This window comes from Dromiciops gliroides, chromosome 6 (genome assembly GCF_019393635.1).
Source record: "Dromiciops gliroides isolate mDroGli1 chromosome 6, mDroGli1.pri, whole genome shotgun sequence".
In the NCBI taxonomy this organism is placed as follows: Eukaryota; Metazoa; Chordata; class Mammalia; order Microbiotheria; family Microbiotheriidae; genus Dromiciops; species Dromiciops gliroides.
This window is the reverse complement of record NC_057866.1, coordinates 142,609,702-142,621,135: the sequence shown is the minus strand read 5'-3', so window position 1 is coordinate 142,621,135 and position 11,434 is coordinate 142,609,702.

Genomic DNA, 11,434 nt, shown 5'->3' with positions numbered 1-11,434 from the left:
TGAAATCTGCCTTCTCATCGTTTCATACAGCATAATAGTATTCCATGATATTCATATACCACAATTTGTTCAACCATTCCCCAATTGATGGGCAACCCCTCAATTTCCAGTTCCTTGCAATACCCAAAAGAACAGATATAAATAGTTTTATACATTGGGGTCCTTTTTCCTTTTTTATGATCTCTTTGGGTAAAAAGACCAAATAGTGGTATTTCTGGGTCAAAGGGTATTCAGTTTTATAGCCCTTTGAGCATAGTTCCAAACTGCTCTCCAGAATGGTTGAATCAGTTCACAGCTTCAACAACAATGCATTAGTGTTCCAATTTTTCCACAATTTCTCCAACATATATTATTTTCCTTTTTTATCAGATTAGATAATCTGTTGGGTGTCAGGTAGTACCTCAGAGTTGTTTTAATTTGCATTTCTTTAATCAATGGTGATTTAGACTATTTTTTCATATGACAATAGATGGTGTGAAGCTTAAAAATTCTGTGATGTCTAAAATTCTAATGAGTGGTAACCTTAAATTAGAAACATATAGCACCAATCTTTGGGCATTAATTATTTATTAAACTTTACTGGGGTTAGTAAAGAGAACACGTGGAGAAAAAAAGAAAATACCCTAGTTCCCTGTACCTTCCACTGCTCCTCTCCACACCTTGAACAGAACAGAAAGACCTTTTTTCCCCTTCTCTAGAACAGAAGCCTTCTGCAGGCCCACCCAGGCAGTTCCAACACACACAGCTCCAAGCTAATTGACTGACAAATTGATTGATAGACAAGACTTGAAGTCAGTAACTTCAGGATGCCAGACAGCTTCAGGAAGCTTAGTCACATGCTTCCTTTTCACAGGGGCGTTGCCCTGGTTCTCACAATGTCCCTCTCAGCAGGGTGGTGGCATCCCCAAATCTCACAATAGCTTTGATTCCCCTCCCTTTTATCAGCCCCCTCCCTTTTCTTTACCCTTTTCTCCCCTGCTTCTGCCCTCCCTTCTATCAGTCCCCCCTTTTCCCCTTACCCTTTTACTTCCCTAAAGAATAAGCTAAGTTTCTTTATCCAAATAAACGTATATGTTATTCCCTCTTTGAATCAAATCTAGTGAGAGTAAGGTTGAAACAATGTTCACCTCTCCCTTCTTTAACTCTATTGTAATAGGTTTTTTGCACCTCTTCATATGATATAATTCACCCCATTCCGGCTCCCCTTTCCTCTTCTCTCCATAAACTCCCTTTTTAATCCCTTAATTTTCTTTATATCATAATATCAAAGAAAATTTATATTTACACCCTATGTGTCCTTCTCTCTGCCCAAATACATACATACATATATATACGTATATATATATATATATATATATATATACACTTATATATATTTATGTACTTATAACTCTGGAGAACTGTGTGTGTGTATATATATATATAAGTTCTCAATGGCAAGAGCACTTTTTTTGTTTCTTACTCATATTGCAGCTTTTTTTTTTTTTAAAGTTGATGTCGGCTCCTGGGACACAACTGTCACTGTTTCAAGCTTCTTGTCTTGGGGCATAAGGGCTGTGTCACTGGCTTTCTACTCTGAGACCTCTAAGGCTTGGGTTTTTCACCACCCTGGGCTTGCTCCCTGTGCTTGCACCCAGTGCCCTGGGATGGCTAGACCTGGTTGCGCCTGTCATGTGGGTGGCCTTCTAGCTGGCATCCTACCCTCTCAGCTGGTGCTAGTAGATCTCACCATTGGCCTACTGCTCTGCCAGCTTTCTGAGCAGTGGCCTAGAGCCTTTGTACAAACTATTTCCCAGGCCCTAAAACACATTCTGTCCCCATATTCATCTATTAAAAAACCATACCTTCCCTTAGCATTCAGCTCAATTTCCACCCCCTACTTAAGTCCCATCCTAATGCCAACAGTTGGTAGTTACCACCTCCCTGAAATTATTTTGAATATATTCATGTTTATTTGTTTACATGTTGCTCCACCTCCCCCCCCTGAAGATAATTTAAGATCCTTTGAATTTAGAGGCTATTTCATTTTCATCATTTTACCCTCTGCACTCAGCACAATGCCTGAAAAATCATAGGCAGTTAAAGTGTTTGTTGAATGAATGAAGGCATACCAAATATTGAGAATATGAAACATCTGATTAAAAATAATCCTAAGAAAATATTATATACCAACTTTCTTGAAATTTAAAAGAAACTCATGCCAGAACTCAACAACAAAGTATTAAGGAAAGTTATTTATGATGAGCCAATCTTTTGCTTTGGAAGTTCATGAGAGGAATTTTACTGTGGACTTTTAGCTTGTTTTTGCAGTAAATATATTGGTGTAGAAAATGAGAGTTTTTATTTTTAATTCAGTTTAAATTTTATTTTTGAATTTATTTATTTTTTTAATTTAGAATTTTATTTTCCCAAATTATATGTTAAAAAACTAACATAAATTTTTCTTTTTTTTTTGTAGGCAATGGGAGTTAAGTGACTTTCCCAGGGTCACACAGTTAGTAAATGTCCAGTGTCTGAGCCCAGATTTGAACTCAGGTACTCCTGATTCCAGGGCCAGCACTTTAACTACTGCACCATCTAGCTGTCCCCAACATAATTTTTTTAAAACTGTGTTCCAAGTTCTCTTCCTCCCTCCCTTCACACCCTCCTTAAGAACTCAAACAATTCAATATAAGTTATACATATATAGTCATGCAAAATATTTCTACATTAGTCAGGTTGTGAAAGAAAAAAAGACAAAAAAAATCTTTAGAAAAAGGAACTAACAAAAAAATATGCTTCAATTTGTATTCAGATACCATTAGTTCTTTTTCTGTATATGGAATGCATAAAATTAAAATGTTTAATGGTCTTTTACTGAAATATAAATACTATTATAATTAACATGAAAATGGCTATTTTTCCTGAAATTAAATAAATAGAAAGCATACATTTCCATAGGTTTTCTTTGAAATCCATCCCCACTAAATTCTACAAGATAAAATTTCAAAGATTGGGAATTCAGGGTACCTTGCAAATAGTTATGAGATATGCAAATAAAATCTGACAATGTCAACTATAATGTCTAACATAAAATAGATTAGTCATGGAAGAACTTTCAATTTTATAGGATCATCAGCTAACAAAAGCACCCACTTGTTCAAGAATGGTGTGAAGTGTATCCAAGTTAAATGAATGGTTTATATTTTGAAACACAGTATTAACCATAAGAGGGGAACATGGAATATACTTGTATTTCTCTGCCAAGATGAAAATACCATATGATCAACTCACATAGAAGTAAGTTGATGACAGGTTATGTTTTACTTGACTGGTTTACTGTCCTCATTAATATTGGCCTAAGGAACTGTTTGCATTGTACATTCATTTATATATCCATTTATAAAAAAAATTTATGGATTCCTCATAACTATGCTAAATACCAACATTTCCTGGATTTTTATTACTATAGTAAATATTGCAAGGATCTGTTATTGCTTTGGTACTTCTTCCACAAATTCATATTGTCCTCCATCTATTACCTTGGAGAAGCCAGGTGACTTTCTCATGGTTTCATAGTCACTGTTTGGGGGGGGGGGAGGATGGAAATTTATAATTCTCTATTTATAATTGCTCTATAAACAGAGCAAATAAATTTTATGCACAAATAAGTAACACCAAACAAGATATGGTAAATCCCACAAAAGAGGCACAATCAAATGTATTTGGGACTATTTCCATATGAAAAAATGCTCTAAATCTCTAATGATTAGAGAGATGCAAATTAAAACAACTCTGAGGTACCACCTGACACCTATCAGATTGGCTAAAATGACAAAAAAGGAAGATAATAAATGTTGGAGAGGCTGTGGGAAAATTGGAACACTAATGCATTGTTGGTGGAGCTCTGAGCTGATCCAACCATTCTGGAGAGCAATTTGGAATTATGCCCAAAGGGCAATAAAGCTGTGCATACCCTTTGACCCAGCAATCCCCCTTTAGGTCTTTTGCCCAAAGAAATCATGGAAGGGGGAAAGGGACCCACATGTACAAAAATATTTATAGCTGCTCTTTACGTGGTAGCAAGGGATTGGAAGTTGAGGGGGTGCCCATCAATTGGGGAATGGCTGGACAAGTTGTGGTATATGAATACAATGGAATACTATTGTGCTGTAAGAAATGATGAGCAGGAAGAGTTCAGAGAAACCTGGAGGGTCTTACGTGAGCTGATGATGAATGAGATGAGCAGAACCAGAAGAACATTGTACACAGTATCATCAACATTGAGTGTTGACCTACTGTGATGCACTATATTCTTCTCACCAATGCAATGGTACAGAAGAGTTCCAGGGAACCATGATAGAAGAGGATCTCCAAATCCAAGAAAAAAAAAAAGAAAGAAAGAACTGTGGAGTATAGATGCTGATTGAACCATATTATTTCTTTTGTTTTGGGTGCTGTTGTTTTTTTTTTCTTTCTATTTTGAGGTTTTGCATCACTGCTCTGATTTTTTCTCTTGTAACAGGATTAATGCAGAAATAGGATTAATGTTATTATGTGTATATATATATATATATATATATGTATATGTATATGTATAGAGGTATATAGATATAACCTATATCAGATTACCTGCTGTCTAGGGGAGGGGGGAGGGAGGGGTGGGAGGGAGAAAAATCTGAAATTGTAAAGCATGTATAAACAAAAGTTGAGAACTATCTTTACATGTAATGGAAAAAATAAAATACCTCATACATTAAAAAAAATGTATTTGGGAGAGGAGATGAGACCAAAGTCACATCCAGTTTAAAGGCTGACATATGGTTTCATGGAAGAAATAACTCATGAGTTGTCCTTGAGGTACGGGGAAGATTGCAACAGGAGGGATAATTCTAGGAAGAGTAAGCAGCATGAGAAAAATTGTAGGAGTGGCAAAAGAGAATATTTAGAAAGGAATAGTAAATTTTAGTTAAATCATAGAGTATGTGAAGCAGAGAATTTGGAAATAAGGGAATATGTTAAAAGGACAGGTTCCAGAATAGATGGACTTTACATATTGAACTTGGAGTCAAGAAAATCTTAGTTCAAATATTGCCTTAAATTATTCCAAGCTACACAACCCTGAACAAGTTACTTAAGTATACAAGTTACTTACTTTCATTACCTTAAATCTAAAAAAAAGAAAAAGTGAATTGGACATGATGAATTCACAGGTCACTTCCAGCTTTATATCCATCATCCTCTGAAATTAGTCTATTCTGAGGCTTTCATATTTATCATTTAGGATTAAAATCTCAGTATAATCATGCTAAATGTTTATAGATCAATTATTTTTTTTCATATTTTAATGGTAATAATAACAACAAAAACAAGAACATAACTTAACCTAGTTATGTACCACAAAATAATAAGGACTTCCCAAAGGTCTACTTGAAAACAACATTAGAAATCTAGATTACCATTTACAGTAGTGTCCTGTGTCTATATTTCTCAAATAATAGTTTGATTACAATTCTCTTCAGTATTGCAGCCATTTGCCTTAACATTTGAGAGTTAAGAGGGTAATTAAAACAATAGGCAAAAAAAAGCCTTGCATAGCTGTGCTTGAAGTAACAGCAATTAAAACACATCTGCTTTGGGGAGCAAACATTTTATAAGTCTTTATTAACGTGCAACATCATGTGAAAAGAATCAAGAAGTGGAGTCCAGAGCACCTGCTCTGCAAAGTGAGACTTGGGAAAAACAAAAAATTCTAAAGAATTTATAGAAACTCTTTGTAATGAAACCTAAAGAACCAGAAAAAGACTACATAATGCTCTAAATGTGCTATGATGCCTTATTTCCAGTCTTTTTCCTGTACCCTCCCATATCCTTAAATTTATCCACCAGCTCAAAGATTTCCCTGACAAACTGAGTTCTTTTTAGATCTACAACCTTTCTCCATATCTTGTCACTTCAAAAAAATATACTGACCTTTCAGTTTAGAAATAATTAAATTGTAAGTTTCAATTGAAAGATGGAATTTAATAGGGATAAATTTAAAGTTTTACCCTGTATTCAAAAATAAACTATAGAAGGCTAGAGGAAGGAAACAAGCATTTATTAAGTGCACATAATGTGCCAGGCACTGAGCTTAAATGTTTTATAAATAACAGCCCATTTAATCTTCACATCTATGGGAGGAAATTGCTAGTATTACAGTTGGGAAAAAGAAAAAATGTGGCAGAAAGAGAGTGACTTGCCCATAGTAATGGAAGGATTTGAATTCAGGTTTTGAAACTCTAGGCTCAGTGCTCCATCTATTGTGTCACTTAGCTGCCTCTGTAGGATAATAAAATAGGGAACTATGGAAAGAAAATATGGCATTCAAAAAAGATATGAGGGTTTTTGTTGATTACAGTCTTAACATGAGTCAACATGGTCTGATTCACCAATGAAAAATAGTAGCATGATCATTGGCTGCACGATGATTTATGTCATTATAAGTCATAAAATTATTTTCCAATTACATGTAGAGATAGTTTTCAACATTTGTTTTAATTATATTTGTAGTTCCAAATTTTTATCCCCAACTCCCTTACCTCTCCCCTCCCAAAGACAGCAAGAAATCTTATATAGGTTATATATGTACAATCACATTGAACATTTCTTCATTAGTTATGTTGTGAAAGAAGCATCATTAATAAAGGGAAAAAATGAAAACAAACAAACAAAAACTAGAAATCAAATGGGTCAATTTGCATCTAGATCCCACAGTACTTTTTTTCTGGATGTGGAGAGCATTTTCCATCATGAGTCCTTTAGAATTATCTTGAATCATTGTATTGCTGAGAAGAGCTAAGTCTATCACAATGTTGTTGATACTGTGTACAATGTTCTCGTTGTTCTGCTTCCTTTGTTTAGCACTGATTCATGTAAGTCTTTCCAGGTTTTCTGAAATGAACCTGCTTATCATTTTTTTTTTTTTTGGTGTGGCAATGAGGGCTAAGTGACTTGCCCAGGGTCACACAGCTACTAAGTGTCAAGTGTCTGAGGCCGGAATTGAACTCAGGTCCCCCTGAATCAAGGGCTGATGCTTTATCCACTATGCCATCCAGTTGCCTCATGCTTATCATTTCTTACAGCACAATAGTATTCCATCACATTCATATACCACAACTTGTCCAGCCATTCCCCAATCAATGGGTATCCCCTCAATTTCTAATTCCTTGCCACCACAAAAAGAGCAGCTATAAATATTTTTGTACATGTGGGTCCTTTCCCATTTTTTATGATCTCATTTGGATATAGGCCTAATAGTGATATTGCTGGGTCAAAGGATATGCAGAGTTTTTTCGTCCTTTGGGCATAGTTACAAAACGCTCACCAGAATGATTAGATCAATTCACTACTCCACCAATAGCACATAGTGTACCAATTTTTCCACAGCTTCTCCAACATTTCCTATTTGCTTTTTTTGTCATATTAGCCAATTTGATAGGTGTGAGGTGGTATCTCAGAGTTGTTTTAATTTGCATTTCTCTAATCAATAGTGATTTAGAGATTTTTTCATACAGAAATAAATAGCTTTGATTTCTTCATCTGAATATTGACTGTTCATATCCTTTAACCATTTCTTAATTGAGGAATGACTTGGATTCTTATAAATTTTGTTTAGTTCCCTATATATTTTAGAAATGAGGCCTTTATCTGAAAATATGCCTTATGAAAAAATGTTTCCCAACTTTCTGCTTCCCTTCTAATTTTGGCTGCATTACTTCAGTTTGTACAAAACTGTTTCATTTTAATGTAATCAAAATTATGCATTTTGCATTTCATAATATTCTTTTTCTCTTGTTTGGCCATTAATTCTCTTCTCCATAGATCTGAGAGGTAAACTATTATTCCTTCCTCTCCTATTTTACAAATGGTATCACCGTTTATGTCTACATCATGTACCCATTTTGACCTGATTTTGCTATACAGTGTAAGGTGTTGGTCTATGCCTACTTTTTGCCATGCTATCTTCCAGTTTTCCCAGCAGTTGCTATCAAATACTGAGTTCCTATCCCAGAAGCTGGAGCTTTTGTGTTTATCAAACAGTACATTACTAAAGAAATTTATAACTTTGTCTCCTGAGCATAACCTATTTCATTGATCCAACACTACTTCTTAGCCGGTAACAAATAGTTTTGATGACTGCCACTTTACAGTAAAGCTTCAGATTTGGTAGAGCTTGCCCACCTTACTGTGCATTTTTTTCATTACTTCCCTTGATAGTCATGATCTTTTGTTCTTCCAGATGAATTTTCTTATTATTTTTTCTAGCTCTATAAAATAATTTTATGTAGTCTGATTGGTATGGCACTGAATAAGTAAATTAATTACATGGATTTGCCTTTTTTTTCATATTATCTTGGCCTATCCATGAGCAATCGATATTTTTCCAATTATTTAGATCTGATTTTATTTTCTGTGAAAAGTGTTTTGTAATTATGTTCATAGAATTCCTGGGTTTGCCTTGGAAAGTAGATTCCCCAGTATTTTATATTGTCTACTGTTACTTTAAATGGAATTTCTCTTTCTATCTCTTGCTGTTGAGCTTTGTTGGTCATATATAGAAATGCTGATAATTTATGTGGGTTTATTTTATATCCTGCTACTTTGCTAAAGTTGTTAATTTTTTAAAGTAGTTTTTTAGTTGATTCTCTAAGTATATCATCATATCATCTGCAAAGATTGGTAGTCTTGTTTCCTCCTTGCCCATTCTAATTCTTTTAATTCCTTTTTCTTCTCTGTTAAAGCTAAGATTTCTAGTACAATATTAAATAATAGAGGTGATAATGGACATCCCTGTTTCACCCTTGATCTTATTAGGAATGCCTCTAATTTATCCCCATTACATATAATGTTTGCTTATGGTTTTAGGTAGACATAGCTTATTATTTTAAGGAAACCTCAACCTATTGCTATGCCCTCTAGTGTTGTTGTTGTTTTTTTAATTAGGAATGAATATTGTATTTTGTCAAAAGTTTACTGTGAATATATTTATATAATCATCTGATATTGGTTAGTTTTGTTATTGATGTGGGTGAATATATTGATAGTTTTCCTAATGTTGAACCAGTACTGCATTACTCATATAAATCCCATTAGGTGATGGTTTATTATCCTGGTGATCACTTGCTGTAATCTCCTTGCTAATATATTATTTAAGATTTTTGCATCAATGTTCATTATGGAAATTGTTCTATAATTTTCTTTCTCTGTTTTGGCTCTGCCTTGTTTAGGTATCAACACCATATTTGTGTCATAAAAGGTGATTGGTAGAACTACTTCACCTATTTTTCCAAATAATTTGTATAAAATTAGAATTATTTGTTCTTTAAATGTTTGGTAGAATTCACTTGTAAACCTATATGGTCCTGGAGATTGTTTTTCTTAGGGAGTTCATTAATGGCTTATTCAATTTCTTTTTTCTAATATGGGCTTATTTAAAGTTTTTATTTCAGTAAACTGGGAAATTTGTATTTTTGTAAATATTTATCCATTTCATTTAGATTGTCAAATTTATTGGCATAAAGTTTCACAAAATAGTTATTAATTGTTGCATTAATTTCACTTCATTTGGTCGTGAATTCACTCCATTCATTTTTGATACTGGTAATTTGGTTTTCTTTCTTTCTTTGTTTATTTTGGGTTTTTTTGTTTCTTTGGTTGGTTTTTTGGGGCATTGTGGGGTAAATGACTTGCCCAGGCCCAGATTTGAACTCAGGTCCTTCTGAATCCAGGGCCGGTGCTTTCTGCAATATGCCACCTACCTGCCCCCTTCTTTCTATTTTTTTGAATCAAATTAACCAAAGGTTTATCTGTTTTATTTTTTTCATAAAACCAGCTCTTAGTTTTATTAATTAATCCTATATTTCTCTTACTTTCAATTTTATTAATTTCTCCTTTGATTTTCAGGATTTCTAATTTAGTATTTAATTGGGGATTTAAATTTTTTTTTCTATTTTTTTGGTTGCACGCCCAACTCATTGATCTCCTCTTTCTCTTTTTTTCTCATGTAAGGAATTAGAGATATAAAATTCCCCCTAAGTATTGCTTTGGCTGCATCCCATATGTTTTGGTATGTTGTCTCATTAATATCATTCTCTTGGATAAAGTTATTGATTGTTTCTGTGATTTGTTGTTTGACCCATTCATTCCTTAGAATGAAATTATTTAGTTTCCAATTAATTTTCAGTCTACCTTTCCATGGTTCTTTATTACATGTAATTTTTATTGCATCATGATCTGAGAAGGATTTGACTATGAGGTTTTTGTGCCCTAATACATGGTCAATGTTTAAATATCTGCCATGTACCACTGAGAAAAATGTATATTCCTTTCTATCCCCATTCAATTTCCTCCAGACATCTAGCATATCTAACTTTTCTAACATTATATTCACTTCCTTAACTTCTTTCTTGTTTATTTTGTGGCAAGATTTACCTAATTCTGATAGGGGAAGATTCAGATCCCCCACTAGTATAGTTTTGCTGTCTATTTCCTCTTGTGACTCATTTAGCTTCAGTTGTATGAATGTGGATGCTATGCCACTTGGTGCATACGTATTTAGTATTGATATTACTTCATTATCTATGCTAACTTTTAGCAAGATGTAGTTTCCTTCCTTTTCTCTTTTAATTGGATCTATTTTTGCCTTTGCTTTGTCTGAGATAAGAATTGTTACCCCTGCTTTTTCTACTTCAGCTGAAGCATAATATATTCTACTCCAACCTTTTACCTTTACTCTGTGTGTATCTCTGCTTTAACTGTGTTTCTTGTAAACAGGATATTGTAGGATTCTGGCTTTTAATTCACTCTTCTCTTCCCTTTTGTTTTATGGAAGAGTTCATCTCATTCTCATTCACAGTTATTATTACTTTCTATTTCCCTCCATCCTATTTACCCCCTTTATATTTTTTTCCCCTTCTTAAACTTATTCCTCTTCACCAGCATTTTGCTTCTGGCCCCTGCCTCCCCCAATCTGCCCTCCCTTTTATCATGCCCCCTTCTTTCTCATTCACTTTTCCTTCCCCATTTCTGTCCTCCCTTCTATCTGTGCCCCCTTTTCCCCTTGCCCTTTTACTTCCCTAAAGAATAAGATAAATTTCTTCATCTAAATTAGCATATATGTTATTTGCTTCCTGAATCAAATTCAATGAGAGTACAGTTGAAACAATGCTCAGCCCTGCCTTCTTTCCTTCTATTGTAATAGGTTTTTTGCACCTCTTCATATAATTCACCCCATTCCATCTCCCCTTTCATCTTCTCCCCATATACTCCTTTTTTCACCCCTTAATTTTCTTTATATCATCACATCTAAGACAATTTATATTTATACCCTCTATGTACACTCCTTCTCTCTGCCCAAATAGATACAGTTCTCAATTATTATAAGTATTACCTTCCGATGTAGGGATGTAATGAG